The sequence below is a fragment of the Podarcis melisellensis genome (genome assembly GCF_964234715.1).
Source record: "Podarcis melisellensis genome assembly, chromosome: 3".
NCBI classification, from domain to species: Eukaryota; Metazoa; Chordata; class Lepidosauria; order Squamata; family Lacertidae; genus Podarcis; species Podarcis melisellensis.
Window position 1 is genome coordinate 34285734 of NC_138530.1, and position 15049 is coordinate 34300782.

Genomic DNA, 15049 nt, shown 5'->3' on the forward strand with positions numbered 1-15049 from the left:
GCCTGGCAGTTGAAGAAGAGACAGAAGCTGAACACAGTTACAAATTTGGAAATTGAAGGAAAAAACATCCAGAACCCTGTGGAAATCAGGAAATCCTTTCAGAAATATTTTAAGAAATTATATACTCAAGGGCCGCAAAATGAGGTTGAGATTGAACAATTTTTGGAAAAAAACAGTCTTAAAAAACTCACACAAGAAAATAGACTACTCCTGAATAGACAAATAACACGACAAGAAATTGAACATGCCATTCAGAATACGAAGCTGGGCAAATCTCCAGGACCAGATGGTCTTACCTCCAAGTATTATAAGACAATGAGTGACTATTTGATTCAACCCTTAATGGAGGTCAGCAATGAAATTTTGGAGGGAAAGAAGGCGCCGGAATCGTGGAAGGAAGCTTTTATCACGCTGATACCAAAATCAGAAACTGAAAAGACACAACTTAAGAACTATCGCCCCATCTCCCTTTTAAATGTGGATTATAAAATATTTGCTGATGTTTTGGCAGGAAGACTTAAAAAAGTTTTGAATGAAGTAATTCACAAGGACCAGGCTGGCTTTCTCCCAGGTAGACATATGTTTGCAAACACAAGGAACATTATTGACATTTTGGAACTTTTGCAAACAGACATAAACACTAGAGCAGTGCTGATATTCATAGACGCGGAGAAGGCCTTTGACAACATCTCTTGGAAATTCATGAAGGGAAACTTAAAAGAAATGGGAGTGGGGCGGGGTTTTGAAAATGGGATTGATGCGATATATTCAGAACAAAAAGCTAAACTGATAGTTAATAATGTGGTAACGGAAGAATTCAAAATTGAAAAAGGAACACGACAAGGCTGCCCGATTTCTCCTCTGTTATTTATCTCAGTTCTGGAGGTGCTCTTGAATATGATTAGAGGTGACCGGTTGGTGAAGGGGATTCAGGTCGGAGCGAAACAATATAAACTGAAAGCTTTCGCAGATGACCTAGTTTTGACATTGCAGGAGCCAGAATCTAGCACGAAAAGAGTTTTACAACTGATACATGACTTTGGTCAGGTTGCAGGATTTAAGCTAAATAAACAAAAAACGAAGGTGTTAGGAAAAAATATGACAGAAATAGAGTCAGAATGGTTTCAGAGAGAAACAGAATTATCACTGGTGAAACGGGTAAAATACCTAGGGGTTAGTATAACAACCAAAAATCTGAGTCTATTTAAAGATAATTATGAAAAATGCTGGTCTGAAATTAAGAGAGACTTGGAAAGCTGGGCAAAGCTGAAGCTTTCTTTGTTAGGCCGAATTGCTGCAATTAAGATGAATGTGCTGCCAAAGATGTTGTTTTTGTTTCAAACATTGCAAATTGTGGACAAAACAGAGTGTTTCCGGAGGTGGCAGAGAGATATTTCCAAATTTGTCTGGCAGGGCAAAAAGCCCAGAATCAAGTTTAAGATATTAACAGATGCAAAGGAAAGAGGGGGCTTTGCCCTGCCAGACTTAAGGTTGTACTATGAAGCCGCAGCTTTCTGCTGGCTAAAAGATTGGCTACTTCTTGAGGACACTGATGTTTTAGATTTGGAAGGTTATAACAATGCGTTTGGTTGGCATGCATATTTGTGGTATGATAAAGTTAAGATCAACAAGGCCTTTAAGAACCATATTGTCAGGAAAGCAGTGTTTAATGTCTGGACAAAATATAAAGACTTATTGGAAAATAAAACACCAAGGTGGCTTTCACCTTTGGAAGCTAAGGCCCGAAAAGGAACCAATATGGAAGCCTACTGGCCAAAATATTGGGAATTGCTAGAAAAAGACGGAGACAATTGGAAATTGCAGAGTATGGAGAAAATGAAGGATAAAGTGCGAGACTGGTTACACTACGCTCAGATCAAGGAAGTTTTTAAAAGTGACAAAAAGTTAGGATTCCAGGTGGAGAAATCGAAGTTGGAAACAGAGCTGTTAGAACCTAAGACTAAGGTACTTTCAAGAATGTATAACTTGCTGTTGAAATGGAATACACAAGACGAAATGGTTAAGTCGGCTATGATAAAATGGGCACAGGATATTGGGCATAACATTATGTTTGAGGACTGGGAAAGGTTGTGGACCACTGGGTTGAATTTTACTGCATGTAATGCTTTGAAAGAAAATGTAATGAAAATGATATACAGATGGTACATGACCCCAGTTAAACTTGCCAAAATATACCATTCGTCAGATAACAAATGTTGGAAATGTAAGGAAAATGAGGGAACATTTTACCACCTCTGGTGGACCTGCCCTAAGGTGAAGGCCTTCTGGGAAATGATATATAATGAGCTGAAAAAGGTATTTAAGTATACCTTTACTAAGAAACCAGAGGCCTTCCTCCTGGGCATTGTCGACCAGAAGGTGTTAAAGAAAGATAGAACATTTTTCATGTATGCAACAACAGCAGCAAGGATATTACTTGCTAAGAACTGGAAAACTCAAGATTTACCCACACTGGAAGAATGGCAGATGCAACTGATGGACTATATGCAGTTGGCGGAGATGACTGGCAGAATCCGAGACCTGGGAGAAGAAAGGATGGAAGAGGACTGGAAGAAATTTAAGACTTATTTACAAAAATATTGTGATTTAATGGAATGTTAAAAAAGATGCTTGGTTATAAACAATTGGCCATCACTAAAATAGATCAGGAAATGATGACAAGAGAGATTAAGAGAAACAAAGTTGAAGGAGAATTATTTTAATGTATTTTATTGGTATACAAGTTGGAAATAAGATGATAATTTGCTCGACAAAAATTTATTAATGATGTAAATGGGAGCGGGAGGCGTGAGGAAGTTCAAAGATGACAGGAAACTTTGTTAAAGCAAAATAATACTGTTTATTATTAATGTATTTTTTTTTCTTTTTTCTTTAAAAATCTTAATAAATATTTATAAAAAAAAAAAAACGGACCTCTGGAACGAATTAAGTACTTAACCCAAGGTATCACTGTATTCCATTATGACATCCATCAAAACTTATTTAGACTGTTGAATTTATCTTAATGCTACCAATGTTTTCAAGTGTACACAACCCCTCCCCAATATAATATAAACATTTTCCAATCTTCTTTAAGCGTATGTTCGTCTTGCTCTCTTAGTCTATATGCTCGTGACCCACATTGACTTAAAGTGGGTTGAACCAGTGGTAACCACACCATTATATTCTTATTTGTCTGAGGTTATTTTCCCACTTCTTAAGCGAGGGAGTGGCGAAAAGCACTAGAGAAGATGGCCAGACACAAATGTAGGCAGGGCTCCTGAACCTTACATAGTTGTGTAGGAGAGAGGATTTTGAACTTCTTTCACTCCTCCGTGACAAGTTGCACCTGCCTGAAAACTCTCTTCTATTCAAGTTACAGTTCAGGACTTTGCCAGGAATGACTTCAGCACTTGGTATCTTTGGGTACCAGCTGGTGCTCCAGCACTCTGGCAGGGGCTTGGATTTCCTTTAAAACAATCTAGCTGCCATGTTAAGACCCCATAATGCCATAGAGGAATGCTGTGTCATGGCAGCGCTGTGAGAGATTACCGTATTTTTCGCACCATAGGACGCACCGGACAATAGGACGCACCTTGTTTTAGAGGGGGGAGAACAAGGAAAAAAAATTCTTCTGCTCTCTGCCCAGCGCCCCTTCAGCGAAGCGGCAGGAGGCTCTGCGCAGAGAGTGGGAGAATTTTCCCCCTTTTGTTTTCCAATTCTAAAACAAGGTGCCGTTTAAGGTGCGTTCAGGCGGCTACCTTGGAAGCCTGGAGAGCGAGAGGGGTCGGTGCGCACCAACCCCTCTCGCTCTCCAGGCTTCAGGTTCCTTTCGACCTGCTCTTTGGGGCTGGCGGGGGAAGCCCACCACCAGCCCCAAAGAGCAGGTCAGGGAGCAGCGGCGTCACCTCTCCAGCCGGGAGAGGGTCGCGGGGGGCTGCTTTAGCCCCGTGCGTGCTCTCCCGGCTGGAGAGGTGACGCGCGCCTATGGAGGCTCCTGCCATAAGCGCGCGTCACCTCTCCAGCCAGGAGAGGGTCGCGGGGGGCTGCTTTAGCCCCGTGCGTGCTCTCCCGGCTGGAGAGGTGACGCGCGCCTATGGAGGCTCCTGCCATAGGCGCGCGTCACCTCTCCAGCCCGGAGAGCGCGCGCGGGGCTAAAGCAGCCCCCCGCGACCCTCTCCCGGCTGGAGAGGTGACGCGCGCCTATGGCAGGAACCTCCAAAGCAGCCCCCCGCAACCGTCTCCCGGCTGGAGACGCGGGGCTGGGGCGGGGGAAGCCCGAGCTTCCCCCTCCCCCAGAACGGGACCCAGAGCCATGCCGAAGCTGCGCGCAGCTTTGGCATCGCTCTGGGAGCTTTCAGGGCTGGGGGAGGAGGAAGCCCTCCGCCAGCCTCCAAACCATGTCGGGAGACAGCGGGAGGGCGCGCTGCGCCTCTCCCGCTGTCTCCCAAGTTTGTGGGGCTGGCGACGGGGAGGAGCAGGCTTCTCCCCCCCGCCAGCCTTCTAGCCAAGTCAGGGGGCAGCGGGAAGGGCGCTCTGCGCCTCTCCCGCTGTCCCCCGAGTTTGCGGGGCTGGCAACGGGGAGGAGCAGGCTTCTCCCCCCGCCAGCCTTCTAACCAAGTCGGGGGACAGCGGGATGGCGGCGTTCCGCCTCCCCGCTGTCCCCCGAGCTTGTGGGGCTGGTGGTGGGGCTCTCCTGAAGCCTGGAGAGCGAGAGGGTTGGTGCGCACCGACCCTTCTCGCTCGCCAGCTTCAGCGAAAGCCTGCATTCGCACCATAGGACACACACACATTTCCCCTTCATTTTTGGAGGGGAAAAAGTGCGTCCTATGGTGCGAAAAATACGGTAAAATGGTGCCTACATCCACCTACCCTGTACTGCTCAGAGCCACCGCAGGCACCACTGATGCCACAAGGTGAGCCCACATGGGCCCGCACCACATCTCACCTTCTACAAAGACAAGGCCAGCTCAATCACTGCGTTGCTACTGGGGAAAACGGAGGTACGTGACAGAAGAAGTACTCTTCCACCAACCCACTTTTCAGTCCATTCTGGAAACAAAGGAACAAAATAGACAACCATCACACTTGATCCTCTGCTGCCAATTAATCACCAGTCTAGGCTTCAGATGCTGGCTTTGCCCTATACAGCTTGGGACCAGAGGCCTGAAAGATTGCTACAAACCCAATTGGTCAAAGCACTGTGCAGATGAGGTCCTCCTGAAGATACCATCTTATCAGGAGGTGTGTTTCGCACAACATAGGGACCAGGTCTTTAGTGCTGTGACACCTCCTCCTTAGAACCCCCCTTTCCTTGAATATTAAGACAGGCACCATATCTGTTGTCTTTTCAGCACCCACTGAAGACCTCCTTCTTTCAACAAGATTTTAAGCCTGAGATCTTTCCCAGTCTACATCTGTCCTTCTCCTTCTCCTTCTCCTTCTCCTCCTTCTCCTCCTTCTCCTTCTCCTCCTTCTCCTCCTTCTCCTTCTCCTTCTCCTCTTTCTCCTCCTCCTTCTAGTAAATGTTTTACCACTTGACTTTTCCCATCCTGGGCTCTTTTGGGAGAAAGGGTGGGATATACCTTTAATTAATAAACAATACCCGGAAGCTTGTGGGAAGCTGAACAAACCCTTAAAAAAGAGAGAAGAGGACAGGAGGCAGCTTCCATCACCACCTCCACCACCAACACACCTTCCTCTGGAATTAAAAAGCTGGTGAACACCTGCTTGGCTGGCCCTGCGCTGGAGTTAACCCGCCCCAGGCACAAATTGGCCAGGCTGGTTCAGAGAGGCATAATTTAGATCGCTCCATGTCTGTGGGTGAGGCTTTCTGTTTTATGGAACATGTACACCTCCCTCCTCTCCCCCTGCTGTCTCCATGCAATTTTCAACCCCGCTATGCCACTTTCATGGACTGAAAGCACACACACACACATACACAGGGTTCTCTCTTTTTGCTCCTTTAACAGGAACAGGCCTTTTATTTCCTTTCTCCCCACCTCTTTTTCTGCAGGAGCTGCTTGACAATGAGAAGTCTGAGGCCTTCGCGAGGCTACAGAAACCTGTTCTCAGCCATGTGGTTGTCTGCTGCTCCCTCACGCTGCGCTGGCAATTTTCAAAGCTGTCTATTATCAGCACGTTAATAACCTTTCATAATGTTTAATTACTTGGAAAGGTAATCAGTCCTGGGGTAATTATTTAAGAGGCATGCCCACTTTGTTCGCTCCTGGCAAAGACTTCTGTTCTCTTTCTCCCATTCTTCAGATAAATGCGGCATGACTGACGGTGCTTCGCGGCGGCATCTAGTTGTGCACAAAGCAGGCTCAGGGAATTTCTGGCTGTAACCCTTCCCCAAACTGGCCTCCCCACTCCCACAAGCCTCCTCAAATCTACAAGCCAGCTTAACCATAACGTCTGCACATCTTAGCTCCTGCCGTACTGGGTTTCTGAAAAGCAGACCAAGCCATTTTCCTTTCAGTCTGGTTCTGACCTTGTTCCTCACAAACCAAGACACCTTCGGCTGGCCCTGATCCTTCCACAGAGCGCAGCAGTTTCCATGAGGTGGTTGGACATTGACTAACGCTAAACCCAGACTTGGAGCTAAACATTCAAAATGGGAGGTGGATGCCTGCAAACATCAGGAGTCATTAATCAAACTTTATATTATATAGCACTTTTAAATGCTATATAGCTACTTTGCAAGCCTTAGCTCACCCACAAGCAATAAAAAATTAAAACTACCCATAATTGGATAAGCCATTGTTATTTGTATTTTTAACAGACTGGAAACTCAGGATATGTTTGTTTATTTATTTGCTTACTATTTTTTAACCCTGCTTGTTAGAAAATTATTTTCCCCCTAGGGGGCAAGGGGAGAGAAGTCCTGCAATCAAGAAAAGGAGATGGGGATGAGACTGTAGCTACATACATGCCATACATTTAAAGCACATAACTTGACCCAAAGAAGCCAGGGAACTGTAGTTTGACACACTACAGTTCCCAAGCTTCTTTTGGGGAAATAATGTGCTTAAATGTATAGTGTGCACACAGCGAGAGAAAAAGGAAGAGAGAGGTCATGCCACCAGGCATACAAAAAATATGACACAGAAGCTAAGGGGAGTGGAAGAAAAAGTTAGAGTGGCATCAGTTCTGAGAAACGGCTGAGGTACAGTGGGAGGCCAGGCTTTCTGTGCTAATGGCCTTCCTTGAATAGGAGGTGGAGGCCCTTGTTCATTTGGCCAATGGATGGGGCCAGAGTCCTTTCCCCTTTGGTTCCACAATCCCAGAGTTAACGGTGGTTGCAGCAGGGTCTTTTTTGTGGAAGGGAAGGGGAATCTCCCTGCAGCTGCAACCCGGTCTGCTGATGGAGGGGGAGAAGATTGGTTTTTCCCTTCCTACGATGATCTTTCTTGGAGGGAGTGGGTGCCCTTCAGATGTTTTGGACTACCATTCCCATCAGGCCCAATAGAAATTGTAGTCCAAAACAGATTTAGAAACTTGTTGATTAGAATATTCGTGTGAGATTGTATGGGGAAAATACAAAATAAAAGATACAATCTTGCTTAAAATTTATATAGGAAGCGCAGTGTAAGCGATGGAAGTCAATCAATGAAATTTTATTATTGAGATATTTGTAGAATAAATTTGGAAGAAATTCTTCTAACTTTTCTTCTTCTTCTCTTTATTTTTTTCTTTTTCTTTCTTCATTTTTTTCTTTTTTCTCTTTGGTTCTTTTTATATATGTGTGCTTATCTGAAATATGTATATATGTATGTATGTATTTGCAATATTTTGCTTATATTTTGTAATAATTATGTTAAATAAATTAAATTTTAAAAATACAATAGTCTATTAAATATTAAAAGCTAAAAAACAAAACATCTGGTGCATACCAGGCTGGCCAAATCTGCTGCATTGTCTTAATTTTATTTCCTCAGTAGAGGTAAACCAAAAATTTGGAGAGTGCTCTTAACGACAGATCTCGGGGGAAGAGCTGAATTCACAGTCAAAAGCATCATAACTTGCCAACACAGTAGCAGCGTTCAAATGAATACAGGTATTGTGAAGCATAATCCATACTGCTTATCTTTGGCTTACTCTGGGTTTTGTGGGACAATTCTCTGCAGTCCTACCTGTAGCTGTTTTTCACTTTTGAGGACAAGGTTGCCGTTGTTATTAAGGTGTTGTCTCCACGAAGGAAAGTCATTTCTTGGGAGCGATGAAATGCGGGGGTGTAGATAACTCAGTCATGAGAATGAACTTGTTTGCTGTGTTTTTTTCCTACTAGTTGTTTCACATCTGCAAGGATTTCTGTGATCCTAGAAAATATATTTCCTCACACAAATGTGTCCAATTGCTGCTTATGATGGTGCCAGGTTGCTTATGATGATGTCAGGGGATCTCTGAAGTAATTGCCTTTGTAATTTTTCTTACTGCCCTGTAATTGAATTAAACACTGGAATTGCTACTGTTCAAAGAGCAAATTTGGCTGCTGTTTTGGTTGCCAATTTAGTGCTTAATCTGCTGCTCCCAATGAGTCCATCAAGATATGCTACCTATGAATACTGAGTATGAATCTGTGTTGCAGATTAAAGTTTCCCACTGCTATCACCAAATGACTCTCACCTATTCTATGCAAGAAAAAACTGGTGTAGAAGTATAAGGCAAAGAATCCACACAAACTCACACAAAAAAACCCCAGACAATAAATATATAAAACAGACAATACTCATAATTTATAGATTTATATAACTATTAGATGGCTTTATACAACTGTTTATAAAAACTTGGAAAAGGTTAGGAAAACATTTCTTTCCTATTCCTGTGTGATCCACACAGCTATAATGATTTAGAGTTTTAAGAATTCCTTTTCAATATTATAACAGTAGAAATAACCGCTCCTTCACGCATATCCAGTTACAAAGCTTGGATCAAAGTTGATAAATAGCTGAACAATGAGCAAGAAGTGTGATGCTACTGCAAAGAATGCTAATGCAATCTTAGGTGTATTAACAGTAGCATAGCAACCAAATTATGAGAAGTGCTGGTTCTGTTTTGTGCTAGCCTTGGGAGTGTAGTGTCCAGCTCTGGGTACCAAATTTTAAGAAGGACACTGAAAAACTGGACAATGTCCAAGGATGATGAGGCATTTGGAATCCAAGTCCTAATAGAAATTGGTAGGAGCAGCTGGGCATGCTTAGCGTAGAGAAGATAAGATTAAAGAGAGATGTGATAGCCTTCTTCAAATATCTAAAGGCTAGGCTCATGCCAAAGATGCCAAGACCTCATTGCTTCAGCAGGCAGGACAAGAATTACCAGACGGAAGTGGCAAGAGAGTGGATTTCCGCTAAACATCAGGACAAACTTCCTAATGCTAAAAGCTGTTTCACAGCGGAGCAGACTGCCCCTGGAGGTGATGCACTTTCCTTCATGACAGGCATCAAAGCAGAAGCTGAATAGCCATCTGACATGGTTGCCATGGCTCCTCTCTTTTCCAGGACACATCCTCTTTTCAAGGAGTAAAATTTGAGACAAATTGCATTTATTTGCTTTGAACGGCTGTCATAGCGTCCTCTTTCTTGCTCTTCAAAATATGGCACCCCTAATGGTCGCTATAGTTGCACCCTACATTAGGGGGCTGGACTAGATGACTCCCCCAAGATTTCTTGGAAGTTCCAGTTCTAAAATTATATGATCCTATGATTTCTTGGTCTGAGCACCATACTACATATGGTAGTGACCACACCACACATTCTTCACATGATTTGCTGTAGTAATGTTTACAAGGCGGAGAACACAAACCAACTTGCATTTCATGATCTGTGACTGTCCTCAACTATTTATTTTTTGCATGGAAAATCGTGCTTCTTATTGAATAGGTACAAATGTTCCTACGTAATCAGTGCAAAGAAATAATAATCTTGTGTGGTGCTTCCTATCTCATCCTTCCTTCTTTACACTCTCTGGAAAAGGTGCTAATAATCTCTGCTATTAAAAAACATAAAATCTGGATTCAGGATCTGCTACACCGTGATCCTGAACACTGTCTTCGTTCTCATCCACTCAAAATCACACACAATACACTGACATCTTGGGGTACTTCAGGATCTCTCCTCCCCATTATGATGATGATGATGATGATGATGATGATGATGATTATTTTACACACTGCATGTAACTCATTAGAAAAGTGCATGAACAGAATTGCAGAAGTTGAGAGTTGCATGCAATTCCCGGGGGGGAACCACCTGTGGACGGAGAAAGCACAATTATTTCAGCCAGCAAGACACTAAAAACTGACAAGAGTGATGATGCAGACACAGGTCAAGACAGGTAGATGACAAACTGAAATCCCAGTCCTGTCGACTCCACAAAGTCTGAAGGGATCTGAAAAGGAACCTCAAATTTAGTCAAGAAAAGCCTGTATAAGCAAAATTCCCAAGCCTGCCCATAGATTTCCAGCCAGCCTCTGCTGTAAAACGGCTGGATCAAGTTGCTTTGGGGAAAGGAAACGGCAACCTTTCCCCAAAGCAACTTGATCCAGGCCTTTTCATGACTTGCAAAGGATGCCAATGTGCTGTCAATCAATGAAGCAAGCAGTTTTGCTCCACCTTCTTACTAGTTCCCACCATTCTGATTGGTTCATTACAGATTTCTTACATTTTTATTCCAACTTTCCAGAAGAAGAAGAAGAAATGCCCAAGGCCACTAACAACCAAAAAAAGACACATTAGAAAATAACCAATCCACATAACATAGTCAGCAGCGACATAATAAAGCCAAGTAACCATGTAAGGGAAAAGAAACCAAAATAGAGTCAGGAGGAGGAGGAGTCTAAAAGAAAGCTCAGCATGCAACTTTTGCTCCATCTCCAGATAATGAAGGCTCTTTTTGTTTTCTCCCTGTAATCCAGGAATGGCAAACATGTGGCCCTCCAGATGTTGCTGGACTCGAGCTCCCACCATCCCTGACCATTGACCATGCTGGCTGGGGCTGATGGGAGTTGGAGTTCAACAGCATCTAGAGGACCACAGCTTATCTACCCTTCCCAATACGATAGGCCGCTGCAGACCAGATATCTAGGGCCATTGAAGATTGGGTTGCTGCTGAGTCATCAGTATGTTCTGTTTGTGGGCTTCCCAGAGACACTTGGCTAGCCACTGTGGGATACAGGGCTCCACAAGCCTTTGTTCTGCTCCTGCAGGGCTTGCCTTATGTCCAAGTCAAACTTGGGGCTCATCTACACGTTTACCGCTGAATTTGAACAAACATCAGTTGGCAGAAAGACTAATAGGTGTTTGTTCCTGTTCAGTGGCAAAAAATGAGTTTTCCCAGGGAAGGCAGTGCAACAAAAGAAAAACTCAGACCTGTGCCTGGAAATCATGAGGCAAATGCAGGTGTGGATGAGCCCTTAGTCACGCACACAACGCGTTCCGTTTTTACAGTCCTCCACCAGGAAACAAAAATAAGATGTTTATCAATTCCCAGAGCTGGTCCACCCATCATACAAGCGGAGTTCAACTTGGCACATCAGCAGATGTGCAGAATTTTCACCTAGATCCCAGCTTTAGTTTGCTTCGTGGCTCTGAACGCTCGAGTCTACAGTATATAAAACAACAACAACCCACTGCCATTTCGTTTGCCTACTTGAGCAATCTGCAGCATGTGTGTGTGCATGTGTGTTTATTAGAAGTCGTCAATTTGCAAAATAGCCCTGGAGGGGGTGAGGATCACACTTTTTAAAGCGTAATGTTCACCCCATGGAAATGTAGGGACTTGCCTGTGAACGGGAACTGGCTGTCTTTGCTCTTCTTTTTGAGCTGCTGCCAGAGCCCTTGGAAAACAACATCGCTGGTTTCCTTGATATCCGTGTGCAGAAGAAGATAACCTGCACTTACATATTCAGATCCAGTTTTCTCGTGGGAGTTATTCCACCTAGAAATTCACTGAGCAGCATCAGAAAGAACCTTCTAGTCCCCTCTCTCCTTTGAATGGCAGTAGCTTTCCACACCCCCAGGTGGAAGGAGGGGGTGGGCATTCCTAAACGCCTTACCTGAAAGAGTTCATTTTTAACTGAAGATACCGGCATGTAAAGCACCTGTTCTGTTTTGGAGCTATATATGGACCACCCCATATCCTGCACCTGGGGTTAGTCCACTAGATGTAGGATTAAACTTCCCTTCCTTACCCCTTCTGGCCTTGATGCTGCTCAACTCTAAGGCTAATACAGTGGTACCTTGGGTTACAGACGCTTCAGGTTACAGACTCTGCTGACCCAGAAATAGTACCTCGTGTTCAGAACTTTACCTCAGGATGAGAACAGAAATCACACGACGGCGGGGCAGTGGCAGCGGAAGCCCCCATTAGCTAAAGTGGTACCTCAGGTTAAGAACAGTTTCAGGTTAAGAATGGACCTCCAGAACGAATTAAGTACTTAACCTGAGGTACCACTGTATTTAGTAACATAACTAAAGTGTTTGCTGTAACTGCAGTCACACAGTTAACATCAAGTTATTTACTGGCTGCATGAACTATAGCTGCAATCTCACCTGATGTCCGGGTGTTTACTGAAAATATGAAAGCAAGACTGGGGGAGGAGGATCATGTCTACAGTCCCTGTCGCCAACCTCTGGGCATCTCTGGCTTCTGAAACCTGCACACAGAGCCAGCACCTTGACTTAGAGGTCCATTGTTCTCCCGATGCCCCCCACCCACCCACAGAAGACCACTCTGGTGAGGATGGGTGAGCAGGAGCCCCTTGTTATCAGACTGCAAATTGCAAGCACATTGCAAAGGGAAGCACCAGCTGAGGCTACAGCTGCCCGCCAACTTCTTTCCCCCAGAAGGCCACTGGGATCTGATGCACTTGGGGACCACAGTCATGGTGGGGAAATGAAGATGAGTGGTCACTGTGGCCTTGGCCGGCACATTATTTCACTGTGCCTGTCAACCATTTGAGTACAAATATCGGGGGTGGGAGGGGGAAACAGAGCAAAAGGATGCTAGTGACTGCTATCAGCCTTGGTGGACTCCAGCATTTGCCCGGCCATGCCAGGTGAGAACAGAGGAAACCCTCAACAAATACTGAGGTCCAGCTCCAAGGACCTTCTGGTGGTTCCCTCCCTGAGAGAAGTGAAGCTACAGGGAACCAGGCAGAGGGCCTTCTTGGTAGTGGCACCCTCTCTGTGGAACACCCTCCCATCAGATGTCAAGGAAATAAACAACTATCTGACTTTTAGAAGACATCTGAAGGCAGCCCTGTTTATGGAAGTTTTTCATGTTTGATGTTTTAGCATGTTTTGAATATTCTGTTGGGAGCCACCCAGGGTGGCTGGGGAAACACAGCCAGATGGGTGGGGTATGTATGTATGTATGTATGTATGTATGTATGTAAAACACTGATGTGTTTTACCCTCTCAGGTAATAGCAGCTCTGTTGGTGGGATTTGCCCTCTGCCCAGGCCCTTTATATGGTCCTGATCCAGACTCAATTCCCCTGAAGCTTTTTTGTGTGTGTAATGCAAAAGACAATGATTCCGGGAGATCACTCATTATATTCAGTTTGGGCCTGATTCAATATTCCACGAGAGCCTTAACCGTACACATTTCAGTCTAGCAAGGCCGCTAGCTGTCCAAGCATTTGTTCAACCACTTTCCCCCCATAAAGCAGTTCCCTTTCTAAAAAACACAATAATCCTACCATTAAACTGTGTGTGATGGAGAGATGGGATTCACTGCATGCCTGGTACATCACATACACTCAGATAAGGACTGAACAAATTATCTCGTCAGAGTCTTTCTCTCTATCGCCCTCGCTTTCTGTTTCCTTGTGGTTGTTCTCCCTCGGATTCCGAGAGTGAAGTTTGCTGCACAGCAAAGAAGATGTTGATGTACCAATGTGTGTGTGCTTTAAAATCCCACGCTATGAATATACCCTGTTTCTCTGCATGTGTCTGTGCTTATTTGTTGGACTTTAGATGTTAGTTAGTTGGTTGGTTGGTTGGTTGGTTAGTTGCATTTATATCCCACCTTTTTTTCTCCAAGGGGCTCAATGTGGTGTACATGGTTCTCCCCCATCTCATTTAATCCTCAAATGAGGATTAGGTTAGGCTGAGAGGCATCACTGACTGACTCACTGAGCTTCATGGCAGAGTGGGGATTTGAACCCTAGAGCCCCAGGTCCTAGTCTGACACTCTAACCACTACACCACACTGGATCTCAAAACCCACCAGACACACTGAATGTGCACATGCACAGGAACATAGGCCTTGTACTGAGTCAGACTCTTGGTCCATTTAGCTTAGTATTGCCTACATTGGCTGGCAGCAGCTCTCCAGGATTTCAGACAGGGAGTCTCTCCCAACCCTACCTGGAGATGCTGGGGATCAAACCTGCGACCTTCTGCATGCAGAGCAGATGCCCTCGCACTCAGACTCTTCTTATGTTCTTAGGTTTTTCTCATAACTCTCTTTCCACAAGCTCAGAACCAGGGCTAGGCTTCTCTGCTTCCAGGCTGGTTTTACTGCTTAGAGATTATCAGATACCCGGAGCAGAAAGAGGCAACATATCTTCTCCTTGGCAGCGCTACAAGGTTGAGATGACCTGGAACTTGCTCTGACTTGAGAGTTCAGCCATTAAAAAAGCACTCCAAACACTGATAAGCTGAGCTGAACTGCAAGCAACAGTTGATTGGCCTTAGATTTTTGTTGCGGGGAGGGGAATATTTGATTTTAGGCAGGTGTGGGTAGCCTGTGGCCCTCCTGATTATTGTTAGACTGCAATTCCCATCAGCCTCAGCCAGCATTCTCAGTGGGCAGGAATGATGGTGGACTAGATTGCAAGAACATTGGGAGAGCCACATGTTCCCCACCCCAAATCTTACGGTTGCAACGTCTTTCAGGATGAAGAACCAGAACTACTCATTTGCACACGCTGTCTCTTTTCACACTGCCCATTAGAACTGGCCACAATGGCTACCGTTGAGGGAAACTAAGATTTATTTTTTAAAAAAACCTAAGAAAGTTGAGACTCCGTCTGCTTGTTTATT

The 15049-nt window shown here is 44.6% G+C and overlaps 1 long non-coding RNA gene across 1 annotated transcript in view; it reads left to right on the plus strand.

The window, feature by feature from the left end:
- LOC309366082 overlaps positions 1–8557 on the plus strand; it is a 36538-nt gene extending 27981 nt beyond the window's left edge. Inside the window, exons 2-3 of the long non-coding RNA XR_014166480.1 lie at positions 6017–6178; positions 6268–8557. This is a non-coding gene — a long non-coding RNA (uncharacterized lncRNA). The remainder of the gene's footprint in view (positions 1–6016; positions 6179–6267) is intronic.
- Positions 8558–15049: the final 6492 nt, after the last annotated feature.